Raw genomic sequence first — 17815 nt, 5'->3', positions numbered from 1 at the left:
TGTGTGTGTGTGTTTTCCCCTAGTGCATCCATAACACTGAAAGCCATCCCAGGAATCGAAACTATGTGCCTACATAACAACAAAGTAAGTGCCTGCAGGGGAAAACATGCAGCCGCAGAATTACCAAGGCAAAATATGTCTGTATTTATATGAAGACAAACTACACTCAGAGCTGGCCAAAGCATAGAAGGGTTAGGTTACCACTCACATAATGAAGAATTAGGTGGTAGAAAATTGATGAGTCATCAACCAGACAAGAACTGGCGACTCGGAAGGGTCAGATGGTTCAGATCATCAGGGTTTAACAAATGAAGAGAAGACTGAGGATGAGCACCTCAGAAGGCCAAGAGAAAGGGAGGTGATCAAAAAGAACTCAAGCAATGAAAAATCCACAGCCACGGACAGCTCTGGGTCCATCCCAGCTCCAAAAGCAGCTCCTGAATTTGTGTGGCTTCTACTTCCTGGCCTTGCAAGGATACCCTTGTTAACCCTCCTTCCTGGGAACCCCGGGTGGCTCAGCGGTTTAGCACTGACTTCAGCCCAGGGTCTGATCCTGGAGACCAGGGATTGAGTCCCACGTCAGGCTCCCTGCATGGAGCCTGCTTCTCCCTCTGCCTGTGTCTCTGCCTCTCTCTCTCCTCTGTGTCTCTCATGAGTAAACAAATAAAATCTTAAAAAAAAAAAAAACCCTCCTTCCTGTCTCAGAGGCTAACCTAGTGCTTTGCACAACTGTTGGCATTTACTGAATGAACATTAAACTTGAGGTCTATTCATCCTGCCTTTGATGCCCTGCCTCATCCCCAAACTGTCCCCTCCTGTTCCCAAACATATATATTCCACATTCTAGTCCACGCCTGTGTTCCTACCCACAGCCCTTTTCCCACTCCCCTTTCTTTGTTCTTTCCTCATTTCAGCCCATTGAGGTATACCTGTTCTTCAAGGCACAGCTCAAATGCCAGCTCCTCTATGAAGCATTCCTCAATCTTTGCCTTTTCTTTCATTAGAATTCCTTATTCCTTTATCTGTGTTCTCATGAATTTTGTATAATATTATGCTTTCTACTCTATTTAAAGGTGTGTGTACATTACTCTCTAGCTCACTAGGATAAATTATTTCTTGAGTTCAGTATCCATGTCTTTTTCTTTCTGTATAGACATGACTGAGCACAGTACTTTAAATTTAGCTTCATAAATGTAGGCTACATATTAAAGTTAAATGAACACTGACCATCTTGGAATGGGGGCATCATTTTGAATTTCCTAGAAGACTATGGTATGAGAATCCCACAGGAAAAATCATGCCCTACAGCCTGTGAGTTCACTGGGGTTCCTAAAAGAGCTGAAGACACCTCTCTAATATCCCACTGTCCCTCTGGCCACACTGTAAAGAATGTGTTACATACAACATATAAGGTGTGGAATTCAGATACTACACTCCAAAGGAACAAGTCTGCAGACTCAAGGCCAGCTCTGCAGACTGGCCACAGCTCATCACCTGGGACTTCACAATAGCCATAGAGCAGTCCATTACGGTGATATGCAGTGACACATCTGGTCCAAAATAAATGCTCTTTCTGCTTCTTATATGTCACAATGTTTATTTCACATGAGCTGCCTCTTTGTGAGTTGGGGGCACTTAAATCTCTCAACCTTTCTAGATGGCAGTCACAGTAAATCTCTGCTTAGAGTTTTCACAAGTGACAAGGTATCTTGGATTAGATAGATTAAAAGAAAAAACATTTAGACAGGTGAGAAAATGCTGCCCAATTGTTCAAAAAACCTACAGCTTCTCCAAATCCAAGCTTTTCTTGAGATGTGGGTCTGCTTGGTCCATGGACCTTCTTTAGTTGGCTCCATAGGGATAACACTCATTAAGGAAGAAGACAGTATGGCAGACTCAGAGGAAGATAAGGCACACAGGAGTCTTAGATACTGATTTGAGAATCTTTAACATGAATGGCGATGGCAATCCAAGGACTCAGGTCAATTTGATTTGAAGAGTAGAGCTATTAACAAAGCCAATAAGGGCAGAAGAAAGGGGAAAAGGTATACAGACTGTAGCTGGAAGATCGTAACTCAGGCTCAAGGTTTTAAGGTTGTTTAGTGATAGTGAAGACCTGGATATTGTGGTGCCTATGGGTAGATCTTAGGAACTGGGACAAAAGAAACAGTTTCAACACTGCCACAGTTGTGGAACTATCAACTGGTTGTTGAAATCAAAGAGGAGATGAAGAGCAAGGACAAATAATTGATGCAGGTGATTAATTAAAAACTGAAGAAGGTAGAAATCCATTTTGGAGGCAGTAGACGATGGAGGTGTGTTTTTAGAAATAATGGGGTAAAAAGAAATCATGAATTTGGAAATAGAGGAAAGAGTGAGGAGATATTGGTTTGTTAGGGACACTGTCATCCTGTTCAATTGCAAATATCCTTGAGAAAACGTCACATTTTTACTTTTAAAGATTTTATTTATTTATTCATCAGAGACATAGGCAGAGGGAGAAGCAGGCTCCCAGCAGGAAGCCTTATATGGGACTAAATCCCAGGACCCCAGGATCACCATCTGAGCCAAAGGCAGATGCTCAACCACTGAACCACCCAGGTGCCCCAAGGTCACATTTTTAAATGACATCTGTCATTTACGTTCATAAGGAAGACTTTCTTATTGATTTTTGAAAACAGGATTGAGTAGAAAATCAATAAATAGGGGCTAGGAGAGGCCTCTGAAGTCTGAGGTAGAAAGGGAGAACTGGGATAAGGAAATACACTAGAAAGAACTTGAGCACACACCTTTCACCACAGTAAGCTAGGAAGGGAGACAGGACTGAGCAGAAAGGATATATTTGAAGGTCATGACCCTGGATAGAAGAGTCAGGGGAACAGGCATCTTCTTTGAGTCTCTATGTATTCTGTAATAAAGAAATGGATAATTGGTTCTCTGAGCCCAGCATGTAACATTAGTAGCCAACTGCTGCCTACAGATGCCCCATGACAGAAGCAGAGCCTGCAGCAAAAGGCACAGCATGAAAACGTAAGATGATTCATTTTGTTGTTGACTTTCCACTAGCATTAGGATATGACCAGTAACCAGGAACCACTGCTGTATTCTGGCCAGTGATAGAGTGCCTCTTCATTACTGTGTTAGTGGCCTCAAGGAAAGATCCAGAATGGTGGTCCAGCCCTTGGGCACCATTGTCCTTTCAGTAACTGAGCAGCATTTGAATCATAACAAATCTTTTGAGCAGCCTGGTGGCTCCCTTAGGGACAGTCCATCTTCTTTAGACAACTCCAGCTAGCAGGAAGCCTCAAAGAGGGGATCCCTGGGTGGCTCAGTGGTTTACTGCCTGCCTTCGACCCAGGGCATGATCCTGGAGTCCCAGGATTGAGTCCCACACCAGGCTCCCTGCATGGAGCCTGCTTCTCCCTCTGCCTGTGTCGCTGCCTCTCTCTCTGTGTCTGTCATGAATAAATAAATAAAATCTTTTTTTTTTTTTTTAATAAATAAAATCTTAAAAAGAATTTTTTTTAAAAAAAGGAAGCCTCAAAGCCCACTATCTGTTGCCACCCACCTTCAGACTGTTTTATAGGCTACCCAGTCCCAAACAAGGGCAAATTCTAATTTGGAGCCTCATTCTGATTTGTGATATACTGTCTCAGGCCTAACATTTCTCGGTATTTGCTCATCTAAGACATCAGCTTCTGACTTGTCTCAAATACTAGTGAGTTTCTTCCCAGTTGTGACCCTCTTGAACAATAACTGGTCTGAGTCAATATAACCCTCCAGCCATCTCTTCTGGTTTTATCTGTGGAACCAGCACCAGAAACAACCAGGGAAACTGAACCTGTAGAAACTCTAAGTTGAGGGCCTGGGTTTTATTTTGCCCTCAGTGCTCAGTTAAAGCCTTTGTTCCTTCTTTGATTCACTTCTACTCAACTTGGCTAATTTTGCAAGAGGAACTTCTCTGAGGCTTTAAAAGCAAAATGGCCATTCAAGCCTCCATGTTGGGAGACATTCTCAACTGTGCCTTCATCAATTCAAAGGTGTTTGGCAGGACAGTTTTTAAAAATTCATTCACTTTTTCTACCATTCCACCAGAATTTTCTCTTTGCTTTCGAACTTTCCTATTAATATGGATCCCATTAGTCAAAATCTACAATCTTCTCCTAGATAAGAGGGGCAGAGAGGAGGTGTAGCAAGTTGAAATTTTGAAAGGATTTGAGTTCAGGACAAAATTTAGTTTCTCCTCAAGGCCTTGCTGTTTTCAAAGTAGACCCCTTTTTAGTAACATAAAACACTGAAGAATCAGGTGCCTTTGGATAAATAAATGGTGATCTTGTGGGTTCCTAAAAAATAGATAGCCCTTTCTGGTGGCAGGTACAAAGGCTTCATTTCTGCCCAGTACCCGAAATTAGACATGAATGCAAGTGCTGAGTACTGAGGACAGCAGAGCTAAGTGCTCTGAGTGACAACTAATAATAATAGGGATAATATCTAATAATATTACTATGAGCTTTACTTATATAATCCTCATATAATAGTTCTATAAATAGATATAATTTATCTCATTTTCCAGATGAGGAAACAGGCTCACAAGGATTAAGTAGTTTTAGCACAGTGGCTCATTCCATGTTGGAACCCATAGCTGCGATGTCCAGAGCCAGCACTCCTACTCACAACACTAACATGTCCCTTATTTGGTGTCCTGTCCCAGGACCAACAATTAAATCCTCCAGCCAAAGAACCCCCAGCAATGGCTCAGTCTCTTGGCAGGCCAGTATAAGCTGCTCTTTGGAAGAGCAGAGTATTTTTTATCTCAAGTGTACATGACCATTCACAGGATTTTGTGTTTGAAGTTCTGACATCAGTAGCTTGACTGCAAATTCCACCTGTGTTCTAAGTAAGGGCCAGAACGTGGTCTCCTGCCCAGGAAATGTTTATGATAGAATCAAAATCCCCTTGCCTCAGTTATGTTTAGACTATCCCTGAACCCAGGGGCAACCGCATGACCTCTTAGAGAAATGTCGGTCATCTTTGCTTGCCAACATAATGAAGTTGGAGCTCACCTGAAAGCTTATATGGAATGTAGCTGAGTGTAGGTGAGTGTAGGTGAAAGGACATCTGCCTTCCAATGAAACAGACCCACATATGAATCTTGGCTTCTTCACTGACAAGTTACATGGAATTAGACATATCATTTAAATTCCTCTGCACCTCCATTTCCTTATCTGTAAAATGAGGATAATACCTTCCTTTCGGGGTGACCCTGAGGATTAAGTAAGATAACACATGTAATGTACTAGGCACACATAAGGCCTCAATGAATACTAACATCTTTTTCCACTGTTCCCCTTGCCAAAATAATGTAAAGAAAATGATTATTTTCTTTTACTAAACCAATAAAATACTTGTAACATTAAAGTTCACTTCAAATAACCTGTATTTGACTCAGTCTACTATGGTGAAACAAAATGATGATCCATCAAAGTTTTTAAGTGTGTTGTGTTTTTATAGTATTTTGTCATATGGCATTCAGATGTGGTAGGGTTGCTACATGAAGCTGTCCTCTTCCAGGCCCAAAAGAATGACAGCCTTAATGGTCTCAAGATGTACCTTATCTATCCCTACACCTGGTTCTAGATTAGTGACAGAGTAGTGAAATTCAGAGAATCATAATCAGTTATCTGCAATGAAATGAAATGAAAAATATCAGTCCAACATAATGTGATGAAATACTATTTTATAGTATGTTTCATTTTTATCTATATGCACAGATCTTTACATAGGTACCTGTGTACTAGTTGCCATCATCAAGTTATTTTTACTACAGTTCCTCATCAAATGAGTTTGAGTGCCACTAATTTGGATGGTACTCTAGAGGCCCTAAGAGTCAAGCCTTTCCCAATAACTGGAAAGTTCCAGAGGTTTGAAGATGGCCTGGGTGGAGCCTCCTAGTAGCACTTTGTGTATGCAGCCTTGTTTTGGGCACAAGAATTAGGTTCAGTTTGTTACCTGTTATGTCATGCTGTCGTCTCTAACTTTGACCACACAGCTGGCCCACCCAGAGACAAAGATCTATAGTTAATATATAAATGAAGCTGTCAGAGTGTAGATAATATAATCCTGTGTGTAAACAGTTGCAGTGTAGACACAGACTTCTTCACCTGTTCAAGCACTCATTCTATTTTGGGGGACCCTTGATGAGCTCAACCAAATACGTGTCCCTCCATGGAACCCTAGACAGGGCCAGGCATGAGGAAAGATGAAGAGGTTTTCTTTTTGAAGCAAATACTGACTTATTTGGTCTCCCGGGATTATTGGCTTCACTGAAACAGATAGTGGCCTTCTACTTTTCTTTTATTATCTGTTCTCGTGTCATTACAGGAAACGGGTTGAACTGCATTTTGCTCTCAGACACTCATTTTTATCACATTCTCTTCTAAGAGTTCTTATTTCCTTTCAGGTCCTGTTTGCCATCTTCTACTGACTTCTCACTTCAGAAATCTAGTGCTAAACCATGATATATGTGATTTACCTTTAAGTTCAAATCTGAAAATAATATATATGCATGCTTTTTTCCCCTAAAGTGTATATTTATTTCCTAATCTCAATGTAATTTGATTGGCTTTGCTTACAGTTGCGAGAAGAAAATTTCTGAGCGAGGCACAATCAGATCAGATAGAGAATGTGTTAATATAATCAGGGCTTCTAAGAAAAAGCAATTTTGACAGATTAGAAACTGTATCTTTGTGTGGATACTGCCCAAGTTGTCAAGCCCCCCTCCCACCAGTGACAGCAGGCTCCCTCAAACTTCAGGGACGCCCTGTCTTCTCATCACATTATGGAAAGCCAGCCTGGAGCTATATTTGGACCTCTCTGTCAGAAAAGACTAACAAATAGGAAGTAAAGCTTCCTACTCTAAGTTTCCCGCAGCCGTTGCTGATGCTTCCAGATGTTACCACAGAGGTTCCATTTTACAGAGCTAGAGGCTGAGGTGTAATAAGGATAACTTCACCTCGCCTTCTCAGGAAGGGGTCTCTGTGCTCGCTCATATGAAATCTGGCAATGTGTCTGGGTACCAACTTTTTCTCAGTTTGGAAAACCCACCAGCAACTAACAAATTCTTTACATTAGCCTGAAAGGAAAAAGTACTAGTGAGTAAATCTATCAGAGCCGAGATTGAGCCCAGCTCATGGCTGTGGAAGATGTGGGAAGACAGATACATTTAGCCTTTCCCTCTCTGCACAGCCATTAGGGACCCTTGCAAGAAACTAGCCACCAGCCCAGGGAGAAAGGGCAGAACAGTGCGGAGTGAACAAAGCAGATATTTAGTGCCTATAGATCATATCCAACTCCAGCATCAGCAGAGAGCTTGGCCGGTGAGGGCATCTCCTAGGAAACCATCAGATAACACTGGGAGAGACAGGCTTTAACATAAAAAGAGCTGCAGGGGAAACAAGGCACGTTAGCCTGAAATGAGCCATGTTTCATAACGCGGCAGTCATTTCTTGTACAACAAATAGGCTCGCACTGCTCATGTGGATGCATTTGTGCTCAGAGCAGGGAATCCTATGCCCGACACTCTGGAGGGTCAGGCTCTCGTCTACCAAGTGAGGTGGGAGATGCAGAGCCTGGCCTGTCAGAGAGCAAACAACCCACCCTCCCAGCCAGCCCTGGCACAGCAGTGGCCTCACAGACTGTAGAGGAAGCAAGATCCTGGGGTGGAGGGCGGCCAGGCTCCTGACCTGTAGGGTGACCTGCACGTCAGCATATGTAGCCTGTGGGATGGCAGCCGCCGATAGATAGAACCTGAGAGCCCTCAGACCTTTCTCTTTCAGGACTCTGCTTGACCTGATCTTCGCCCTCCCTCTTCTCCTTCAAACACGCACACATGCCTCCTTTCAGAGACCTACTCCACCCCTTCCCTTTTAAAAAATGCTTCCAGGATTCATTGGAAGGTTAGCTTTAAAAAAAAAAAAAAGGTAAGATCCTATTAGGACAAGTCCTTCCTTCCTTCATCTGACTATGTGGTCACAACGGCATAGTGTAAGTGCCTATTGTTTGCCAAGCAACTTTCTGGGGTGAGGCAAAAGCCAGCCGAGCACCTCCTGCCCAGCGCCAAGCCCCACACAGATGCCAGCCAGAAACGGACACAGACGGGGAAGTGTTGGTCCTTTCACTGATGACTGCTCAAACTCTTGGTTGCCAAGCAACAGGTAGTAACAGCACAGTGATAAACATACTTCAGAATAATCTCAATCTTGTCATTTAGCCATTAAAATAAGGAGACGTACGTACTTCCAGGCTAAGGTTGCTTCCTTGCTGAATGCAGCATCCTGTTTCCAATCCCAGTGCTTCTCTTGTCCAAAAGCTTCCCTTTGAGATTGGTAGGATGCACACCGAAATTATTTTAGGTAGGTGTGCACGGCTTACTGAAGGCATCAAGCTTTCGGAGCCCCAGCTAGCCACAGAGGTACTCTGATTCAGAATTTCAGCCCCGATCTGACGGAAAGCTTCCTGAAACTCACCCAAGCCTCCTTAAGACCCACATGGTCTGCTAAGTTAAGCAACAGTGTAAAGACAATCATGAGAGAATCAAAAGAACACATCACACCCACTAAAGAGAAAATAAGAAATGGGACCTTTTTAAAGGAAGAGGTCAGAGCTAGAGACTAACATTCTGGGGGGAGAGGTTTCAGTGCATTCATGTTCATTTATGACAACAGTGCAAAGAGCAAGGGTTCATGATCAATCAAGAGCTAATAGAATTCTAGACTATTCACCTAAAATCTGCAAGTTGAGCCACAGCTTTAATCCGTAACTCAGAAAAGGAAATTATCCTGAAAGCTCTCTCTCGTCCACCTGTTGGGAGATTAAATAAGTAGTGAAATGTGAAAATTCCAGTCCTGTCTCACAACAAGGGCTTAATTAGCACCCCCTCCACTGCCTTGCCTTCTACTAGATGGAAACGTCGCTGGTCCCATTGTGTCGCAGTCAGTGCAGCCGCTTCACGGGGCTAGTTAGTGCTGCCCTGCAAGAGGGCTGGAACTCGGCCTCCTCACATCAGCGATGCCTCGTGCTACTAATAGTGAAAATTCACATGCTACATTTTTACAGACTCTTTAAAAGACTCTCCTCTCTCTCCATCCCTAACAGCGACTCAGGCGAGAAGCGCTTGCCCTCAGTCCCTCTTGTCTCTCTCACTGCCCCCACTGGTCCACTGTCGCTTTCGTTCTGCTTCCACCTTCAGCCCTCACCCTGCACATGCTGACCTCCCCTTCCTCTCCTCCTGCTAAATTTAGAGGCCGAGCTGTCTCCCTGGTGTGAGAGGCTGGAGGGCCGTGGCAGCAGGCTACAGAGCTGGTCCGGAGTTGGCTGTCGGCAGCTAGGGAAGGACAAATGTCAGGGAGACCGACTCCCCCGCCCTAGCACTCGCTCCTCTGCAGCCTCTCTTGACAGGCAGGGTAAAAGGAGGAGGGCACCGAGGGCCTTTGAAGTCTGGCTGCCTGTCATCGAGCTCAAAGAGACCAAGGGCTTGTCAGAGCACAAGTCACTGGGGCTCTCTCCCTTTCCCAATTAATTCAGTTGGCTCAGGAAGGAAAGGGATTGTGATATGCCCAGCACTGGGCAGAAAGCACAGCTCACCCGTGCAATGCTGCAGCATCTAAAACCTTTCCTAACTGCCAGATCCCAGCCATGCCAGAAGAACTTTATTCAGGAGGAAGGGAACCCCAAAATTATTTTTCCTGGTCCCACTCTTGGCTACTTGTGCTGGCCAATGTCAAGAATCCTGTCACCAAAGCTTCCTGTCTTTATTTGGGCTTTACTTCTTTTAACCCCCAAGTCTATCTCAAAACCAACACCAGTCATTTGTAAGAATCGATGAATCTCTGGCCTCTTCTGAGAATATGTTTGGAAAATGAAAAGCACAAATCCTTTCGATGTCAGGAACACTGGGGGAGCTTCCAGAGTGACAGAGGACCCCAAAGGCAAATGCCTTCAGCTCACCATCTGGACCATTCCTCAACTTGCATCACTGTTTCAATTCTAAAGTTTTCATTGAACTGATGTTTATCAAGTCCCTGCGGTGTGCCAAGGCTTGCACGGCTGCGTTCACCAACGTTCCCCAAGGAGAAGCCAGCTGGGATAACCCATTTGCTCTCGCTGCCCAGGCCTGGCTATTTCAAGGCTCTTCTCTAAGGACATATGGAGGGCTGGGAACAGAAGGGTCACCCACAGCACTGGAACGTCATCAGAGCAGCACCCAGAAATGGAGGCTAGAAAGGAGGGTATTCAGGAATAAAACCACCACTTACTTCAGACATTTCAAAGATGAAGATTGAAATGAATTGTGAAGGTCAAGCATCATTGGGGAAAACTTGTTGTTCCTTTACAGACAGTTCTTGGGTTCGGATGGCAGCGAGCTGGAAGTATAGATGGCAGTGGATTAGAACTCAGAAGTGCAGGGTTCTGGTGCCAGCCCTGTCTCCAATCAGCTGGATGGTTCTGAATAAGTCACGGGACCTCTCTGAGTCTTAGTTTCCAGCTGTGTATAAATGGAGGGCAACATTTGTCTGGCCATCTTACAGAGGTGGTACGAGAACCAAGGTCACTGCTGAACGGCCAAGTGATTTCTCCCCTGCAATGTGGGAATTATGGCCATGCAGCTGGCATCAGCTCTAAAAATGGAAGATGGCACAAAAGGATGTGGGAGGAGAAGTAACCCTATAAATTTTAGGTAGAGATACAAAGTGAAAAGGAGGAGCCAAGTCTGGCTTTGAGGGCTATCGTGTGACTCCACATTTCATGGGTAATGCCCAGCTGTGGGGCCTGCCGACCACATTCCTGCCACTCCCTCGACGTCATTTTGTTACAATTAAACCTGCAGTCATGTCATGCCAGGGTGAGGACAGTTTGCTCAGTTACCTCATCTTGCTCTTGGAAATGCTGAGATGGAGAGGTGCTCTCACATCATGTTTAACATTACCTCATAATACTACATTTCAACACGCTGTGGCCCCAAATCTGAGCCTCCTTCCTCATTTGATGACCACCTTTCATTGACACGAGCTCAGGTGAACTAAGGACATTGTAACACAGAGACATAAAATGTTAACTGTTTGCTGTGGGTCGTTGTGGGTCCTGCCCCCAAAGCAGATTTCCTGATCACTCTAGAACAGATGCCCTACCCGGTAATGGTGATTGTGTACACACCTGAAATGATACAGCTTGATCAGCGATTCTTTGAGCCCAACTCTTAAGAAACTGAAGAAGTTCGGGGTACTCCACAGGGAAAAGGAACTGTGCACTCAACTTAGGTCATTTTTATAAGCTGCAAAAAGTTTCAATAGCCCAGTAATTCTCATCAGCCAACAGATGCTCTGCAGGCTGAGGACCACACACCAAAGGAGGCTCTCTAGCAGCTATGGCAGCTCAATCACGACGCCTGACCCAGGGGCCAGAGGTATCACTTGGTAGCACACCCCCGAATCACAGGCCTCACCTCCAGCAAGTGAGCCCCGCCCAGGGGACTATCCGGTGGCAAAACTGTGAATGGGTAACTCTGCCAATTCACCTGATTGTGTGGCTTCATTCCTCGCTCTTCCCACAGCATATTTTGCTCACAGCCAGTGTATTCATTTGTGAAAGCCACGGTCAAGAAGCAGCTTTCGTGGGAGACTCCTTGGATATGGAGCAAATGGATATGGACCAGCTGATAGGTTTCAGGAGCTGTGACGCAGGCCCCAGGGTACAGGTATACAAATCCTCCTGGTGGGTTACCCACAGACATATATACATATAATGCAGAAACCAGGTCTGACACTGGGGGGGGGGGGGCAAAAGAGAAAAGAGAATGTCTTGGGGTGACCCTTGGGCAGAGGACCCTGTGAACACTGACCGTCAGGCCAGCTCTTCTGGCCTGGAGCGGTCACTCTCTCCTGGGTTATGTTGGGGGAGGAGGCGACTCTCTCCTCCCAAGGACCTGGCTGTTAGGACTACAGGGAACAGCACCCACCACGGCTTGTGGGAGCACAGTCTGACTTTATGTCCTCATGTAGAGCAATGGAAATGAATATTTAAAGGTATGGGGCCATAAAACTGTGGGATATGAGAAACACCAGCCTTTGAGGCCTGACTACTACGTACTGCTCCATAATATATACATGTTTATAACCCCCCAGCTGCTTTTGGCTCATTCACCCAAATGCCACACCCGAAAATTGGCATCATGCCGTTCGTTCATCCTAGAAGTTTAAAAGTCACAACGAGCCCAGTGAAGCCAAAGCCCCGGAGCAGGCCCTGCTCAACTCACTAGTGTCTGTGGCTCCACACATAGAAACATCGGTGCCTGGGATGGGGAGACAGGACTGGCAGGAAGCAGACCTGGGGACAAGTCAAGGGACTGGTCAACGGGAAACTGGGTTTTATGATTTATTGTCCTGGTTAAATTATTCTCTCATTACAATAGCTAGGAGATGATTTTCAGTGTAACTGTAGATGCACAGTATTTTCTTCTATATTTTACGTTAGAATACTGATCTCCTAACTACACTGTTCTAATGTGGACCATACAGACCCACACAAGCTTACGCATAGATATAGGCACACACATGCACACATACATGCACATTTCTCCCAGAAACACTGGCACATTGCCATATTTATTTTCATAGATCTGTTAAAATAAGGCTTTAGTTTTCATCTTAACTTCCCCCATATGTGTGCATCATTACAACCCTGAAGTTTCAATAGGATAAAGCACTGAGAGTGAAAAGCCTCATTTCCTGAAGCATTCCCAGGGCCACGGTTTTATCAAGGAAGCCTGTGCTGCCTACTATGCCAGCAGCAGTGGTCACAGGCACTGACCCCAGGGAGCTGAGTCGAAAGGACACCAGCTCAGTCTGAATTTGGACCAAACTGACCAAACAGTAAGAGTTCTAGAGGCATAGGCTGAAGCTGAGAACGTCATTCCCAGAAAATATCATTTCCCTCTCCTGAGCAAATCTGGCTGAGAACACAGCTCCTGAAGTAGTAAGGCCATTCTCCTGACTGGAGCTAGAACCCTTCAGGAACAGAGGATTAGGGGAAGGAGAGTATGGTTCCTATTTGTCTTTGGGTGAGGGAATTAAGGAGGCTCAAAGGCAAAGGTAAGAGGACACAGAGTGTTCTGGACTACATGTTTGCGTCCCTCCAAAACCCATACATTAAGGCCTTGACCCCCCCAGTGTGATCATAATTTGAAATGGGGCCTTTAGGAGGATATTAGGTCAGATCATGAGGGTAGAGGGTAGAGACCACAGGATGAGCTCAGCGCCTTTATAAAAAGAGACACAAGAGACCTGACACTCTCTCTTTCCACCACATGAGGACACTGTAAGAAGACTGCAGTCCACAACCAGGAAGAGGGCTGTCACCAGGAGCTAAGCTGACAGTCACCTTAATTTCGGACCTCCAGCCTCTAGAACTGGGAGAAATAAATTTGTGTTGTTTAAGTCACACAGTCAATGGTATTTTGCTATGACAGGCTGGGCTGCCTAAGAGAGGCAAGGCCAAGAGTGCCGACTCAAAAATCCCTCTCAAGGAACCATCAACACCAGTGGCTGCTAATTTCCAGCTGCCTGGTAGAGACAGGAAAGCTCTCTGAAGCAGGTGTCCTGCCCTTTGTTTAATCCAGCCAAGGCAGGATAGGACCTGCCAGATGCTCAGACCCATGCTCTGTTCTCTGGAGACAGTGTCTGAATTCCAGAAGCCTGGAGTCCAGTGGGCCAGACACCCTGACTACAAGATCAAGGAAGAACATGAAAAGAGATGTTCAAGTTTTCAAGGGCAGAAACCTGAGACTGTCTTCCAAATGCCAACTCTAGCCCACATGCGCACTGCTCTCAACCCTGTGGAGTTCTCAGAATAAAACTGCTTCCACAGAATAAGAGTCAGTGTGATTTCCCCCCTGCCCCTGAGCACTCTGCCCTCTCCCAGCAGGATGCCACAGCCCATCTCACCTCCAGGGACCAGAGTACAAGACTAGAGCGCCACCCAGCAGCCCTTGCCAGGTGTAGGCAGATCCAGCTTTCCCCCTAGAGGTGGTACGTTTCCTAAATCCAATAAAACTCTGCTGTACTAGTGGTGGTGGTGGTGGTGGTGGTGGTGGTGGTGGTAAGGAGGAGGATGATTAATAATAATAATAATAATAATAATAATAATAATGGCAGCACTAGCCAGAGAAAGAATTCTGAGAGACACTGGGTCTTCTTCTCTTCAATATCCTTGACAGAGCCTGAACCCAAAGCAGTTTTCAACAAGTTTCTAAATGCATAAAGTTTACATGAAGAATTACATAGTTAAATGCCAAATATTCCTATTTTTCCTATCTTTCAGGGTCACCAATGCCTTTTCCATCTAAATAAAAATAATAACTCAATTGCTCCTCTGAGACTGCAAAAAAACGGCGTCTCCTAGCAGGTGTCCTCTCTGAGAACTGGTCATGAACCCCAGGGAAGGTGAGAAGCAAGGACTCTGGGGGAACTGCTCCTCACCACTAGTTTGAGATCTGCTGAGAGCCTTCCTGCTGACCTCTGGTCTTTGAGGCCCCCCCCTCCTGCTTTGTCTCCTCCCACATGTGGGCACCCTCTTTGAAACCAATTGTCTCCTCCCACATGTGGGCACCCTCTTTGAAACCAATTCCCCTCACGGAGATTGACACTCAGCTGTAGAAGTGCAGAACTCCAGCACCGTGTGAGGATGAGCCAGGGGAATATGGTGCTAAAAAGGAAAGCCTCAAAGTTGAGTATCAGGACCCTCAGCATCTAGTGCCCACCAACAACGTGATTCCCACACGGAGGGCAGAGGTCACTGGAGGCAACACAGACCCTCCCACACATGTACTCACACACTCTCCCAGGCAGCTGGGGACACTCCCGGATGGCAGCTCACTGGGACTGTCTCCTTGCTCCCCAAGTTGGGAGTCCCATGTCCCGTTTTGCCCAAGTCCACCAGCCCAAACACAACAGACCGTCTCAGAATCACACTGGCCGAGTTTCTGCCATGACATAGCAAAGGCACAGCCCCTATGTCAACAGAGCAGTTTTAGGTTCTCTTTTGTCACCCTCTTCCTCTCCCGTTAGGCTCTGGCCTTGCTTCTGCCTCTACAAAGTTGCTCAGCCCACAGAACACAGCTCCTTCAAACACAGACTCTGTGGCTCCTCCTAGACTAAAGAATCCTGTGCTTATGTGTACTTCTTAGGGAGGGAATTGTCTGGGATCTGCCACCTGTAGAGAAAGAAAAAAAAATCTTCAAGGGCCTCCAGCACAGGTGGCCTGGGCACACCCCACTAAGCACTGTAGGGCTCCGGCCTCAGTGAGTGTTCTCTGCCAACCGTTACCCTGCAATATCCATCGTCCTTCCTCCGCCCTGCTCCGTGGAGAGCACAGAGGAGGAGGAGTGTCAGAGCAGACAGGGCTGGGCAGCAGGAAGGCAGCAGCAAACCCTTCCTACCAGACATCTTAAGATTCACCAAGTTTTCAAAGAAACTTCCAACCACAGGGAAACTTCCAGACAAAATTGACTTCCAGTGAAATGCATTTACGTCTTAGCTCTTCTCCACATGTACTTTATGACAGTGTTGAGAGTCTCCTGCCTTGGGATGAAATCTTGTCAGCTTGTAGGAGCAAAGCACGATGGAGGGGAGTTAGTGTTGAGAAAGAAAAATGTCAGTCGGGCTCTGAGGCAATGCCTTAGAACCTGCTAAGGAGGTGCAGGGCCCCCAGCCCCCAGCCGTGTTGCCCACACAGGCCTCACTGACCTCCTGGAATGGCCAAGTCCTTGGCCGCACTGTGGCCAGAGGTCACAGACTGCACATGGGAGAGTGAGCACGGAGATGGTTGCCCTGGCCTGCGAGCTCGGCCCACCCTGACTCTGTGGCCCCTACTGGGCCAGGAATATTCTCTGAAGGGGGCCCCCCATTTGTTCTTCCTTTTAGGAAAATTTCTAAAGTCATTTACACTTCTGTGTCCTCTCCCCCAGAGGACCTGCTTCCTTGGACTGTGTATTCCCTGGCAGACTCACAAAGATGGGAGATAGACCTGAGGAAGAGAGCCACTCTTTCCCTCCTCTGAGCCTCCTCCGCACCGCAGAGGTCCTGCGTGACTCCACTGCCACACTGAATTGTGACTCTTCAAAGCTCTGCCTGTAGCCTCCCTCACCCAGAAAATCATCCTTGACTCTTCCAGCCAACAAATCTTCTTCCTTCGCTGTACTGAATCATGTCACTCAGATCCAACCTCACTAATTCTGGGCCTGGGAAGGCCTCTGGCTTCACCTTACGGTATAATGGAGCCTGGGGCGACTCACACACACAAGGCAAGGTGCATAATCCAGACCCACAAAATACAGGAAGAAAGATACAGGAATATCATCCCTTGTTTTAGAAAGGCCTCCTTATATGGAAAAAGAAAAGAAAAAAGAAAAGAAAAGAAGAAAAGAAAAGAAAAGAAAGAAATAGAAAAGAAAAGAAAAGAAAAAGAAAGAAAAGAAAAGAAAAGAAAAGAAAAGAAAAGAAAGAAAAGAAAAGAAAAAAGAAAAGAAAAGAAAATAGAAAAGAAAAGAAATCTTCCCCAGCAGAGGCAGAAAAACCAAAGCCTTGCTCAACACTGCTGATGGAAGCTGGTGGCCTGTCAGTGCCAGGTATGACAACCCCACTTCTTGACCTGCTTTTGTTCTTAAAGTTCACAGCTTTTCTGGCAGCCACAGGGGACAGGACCATGGTATTTGTCAAGAAAATCACATCTGTACCAAGGCACCAAAGGAAGGCTAAGCAAAATGTGCCACCATTTGGTACTAGAGGCTCCAGAATAACAAGTGTCAACAGCTTCTGCAACCCCAACCACTGATGTGGCCCTGTCCAAGGATCTCAACAGAGGGCCACTGTGGGGCAAGTGGGGGCGGTGCTGAGGGGACAGAGGTTTCAGCTTGATCTTGGCCTTTAGGAGTCATGGAAAATAGGATGCTACATATGAAATTCCCACTGGTCCTAGGAATTAAGAAACCTAGGTTCTAGTCACAACTTAGATGCAACACACCACAGGGCTCCTGGGGGGTCAATTAGTAGCTCAGGGCCTCTGTTCATTGTTAAATGAGGTAGTGACTGGACACTTGTTGAGCTTCAACATATTATAAGAAAAGAGAACAATGCCTAGGCCTGGGGACTGGGTGCCACTGTGGATCTGGAGACCGGGAGCCAGACCAGAAAGCATCACAGAGGAGGAGCGGTCAGGTCAGGACTCACCTTGCCTGGGAGGTGATCAGGGAGAGATGAAGGAGGGGATCAAGAAGGACACCTGCAAAGGGGAAAGCAGAGGAAGTTATCTTCTGGATTAGCTGAGGAGGGAGCAGGACACACTTGGGAGTTCTTTGCATGAAAATGACAATGCCATCCTGGGGAGGAGAGCACTCACCATGTGAGCAGCGACTGTAGAAACACCAAGAGTACTTGTGCCACAGGAAACTGCAAACTATCAGGAGCTTGTTTTCTAAGAGTTGGTTGTAGAACACTTACCACTGCCCAAGAGCATCTTATTTTAAGGGAAGAGTTCAAGGCCAGTCAAAGAAAATAAGAAACACCTTCAAAGCAGTAGGAGCAGAACCAGGAGGGAACAGTGCCCTGAATCCAAGGTAGGAGAAACGGCCCAGAGGAAAGGGGAGGAAAGGGTCGCTGTGGTGTGAGCTGGTCCAGCTGAGCCACCTCACTTGGCTAGTGTGTTCCGTGACTGGCCATGTGCTGCTGAGACAGCTGGCTGGCCCCATGGCGGCGAGGGCGGCGCC

At 46.0% G+C, this 17815-nt stretch overlaps 1 protein-coding gene across 16 annotated transcripts in view; it reads right to left on the bottom strand.

The window, feature by feature from the left end:
• Positions 1–17815, bottom strand: part of TDRD15 (tudor domain containing 15) — a 240743-nt gene that overhangs the window by 95106 nt on the left and 127822 nt on the right. For 11 of the 16 annotated variants that reach the window (XR_007402956.1, XR_007402962.1, XR_007402957.1 and 8 more), the window contains 2 exons: positions 17280–17331; positions 10314–10421 (listed from right to left, as the gene is read on the bottom strand). The exons of 2 other annotated variants lie outside the window; for them this stretch is intronic. The gene's annotated coding sequence lies outside the window, so the exon portion shown is untranslated. The remainder of the gene's footprint in view (positions 1–10313; positions 10422–17279; positions 17332–17815) is intronic. 3 more of the 16 variants (XR_007402961.1, XR_007402963.1, XR_004806239.2) reach the window with 1 other exon arrangement.

The sequence above is a fragment of the Canis lupus genome, chromosome 17 (assembly GCF_003254725.2).
Source record: "Canis lupus dingo isolate Sandy chromosome 17, ASM325472v2, whole genome shotgun sequence".
NCBI classification, from domain to species: domain Eukaryota; kingdom Metazoa; phylum Chordata; class Mammalia; order Carnivora; family Canidae; genus Canis; species Canis lupus.
This window is presented reverse-complemented; position numbering and strand designations above follow the sequence as displayed.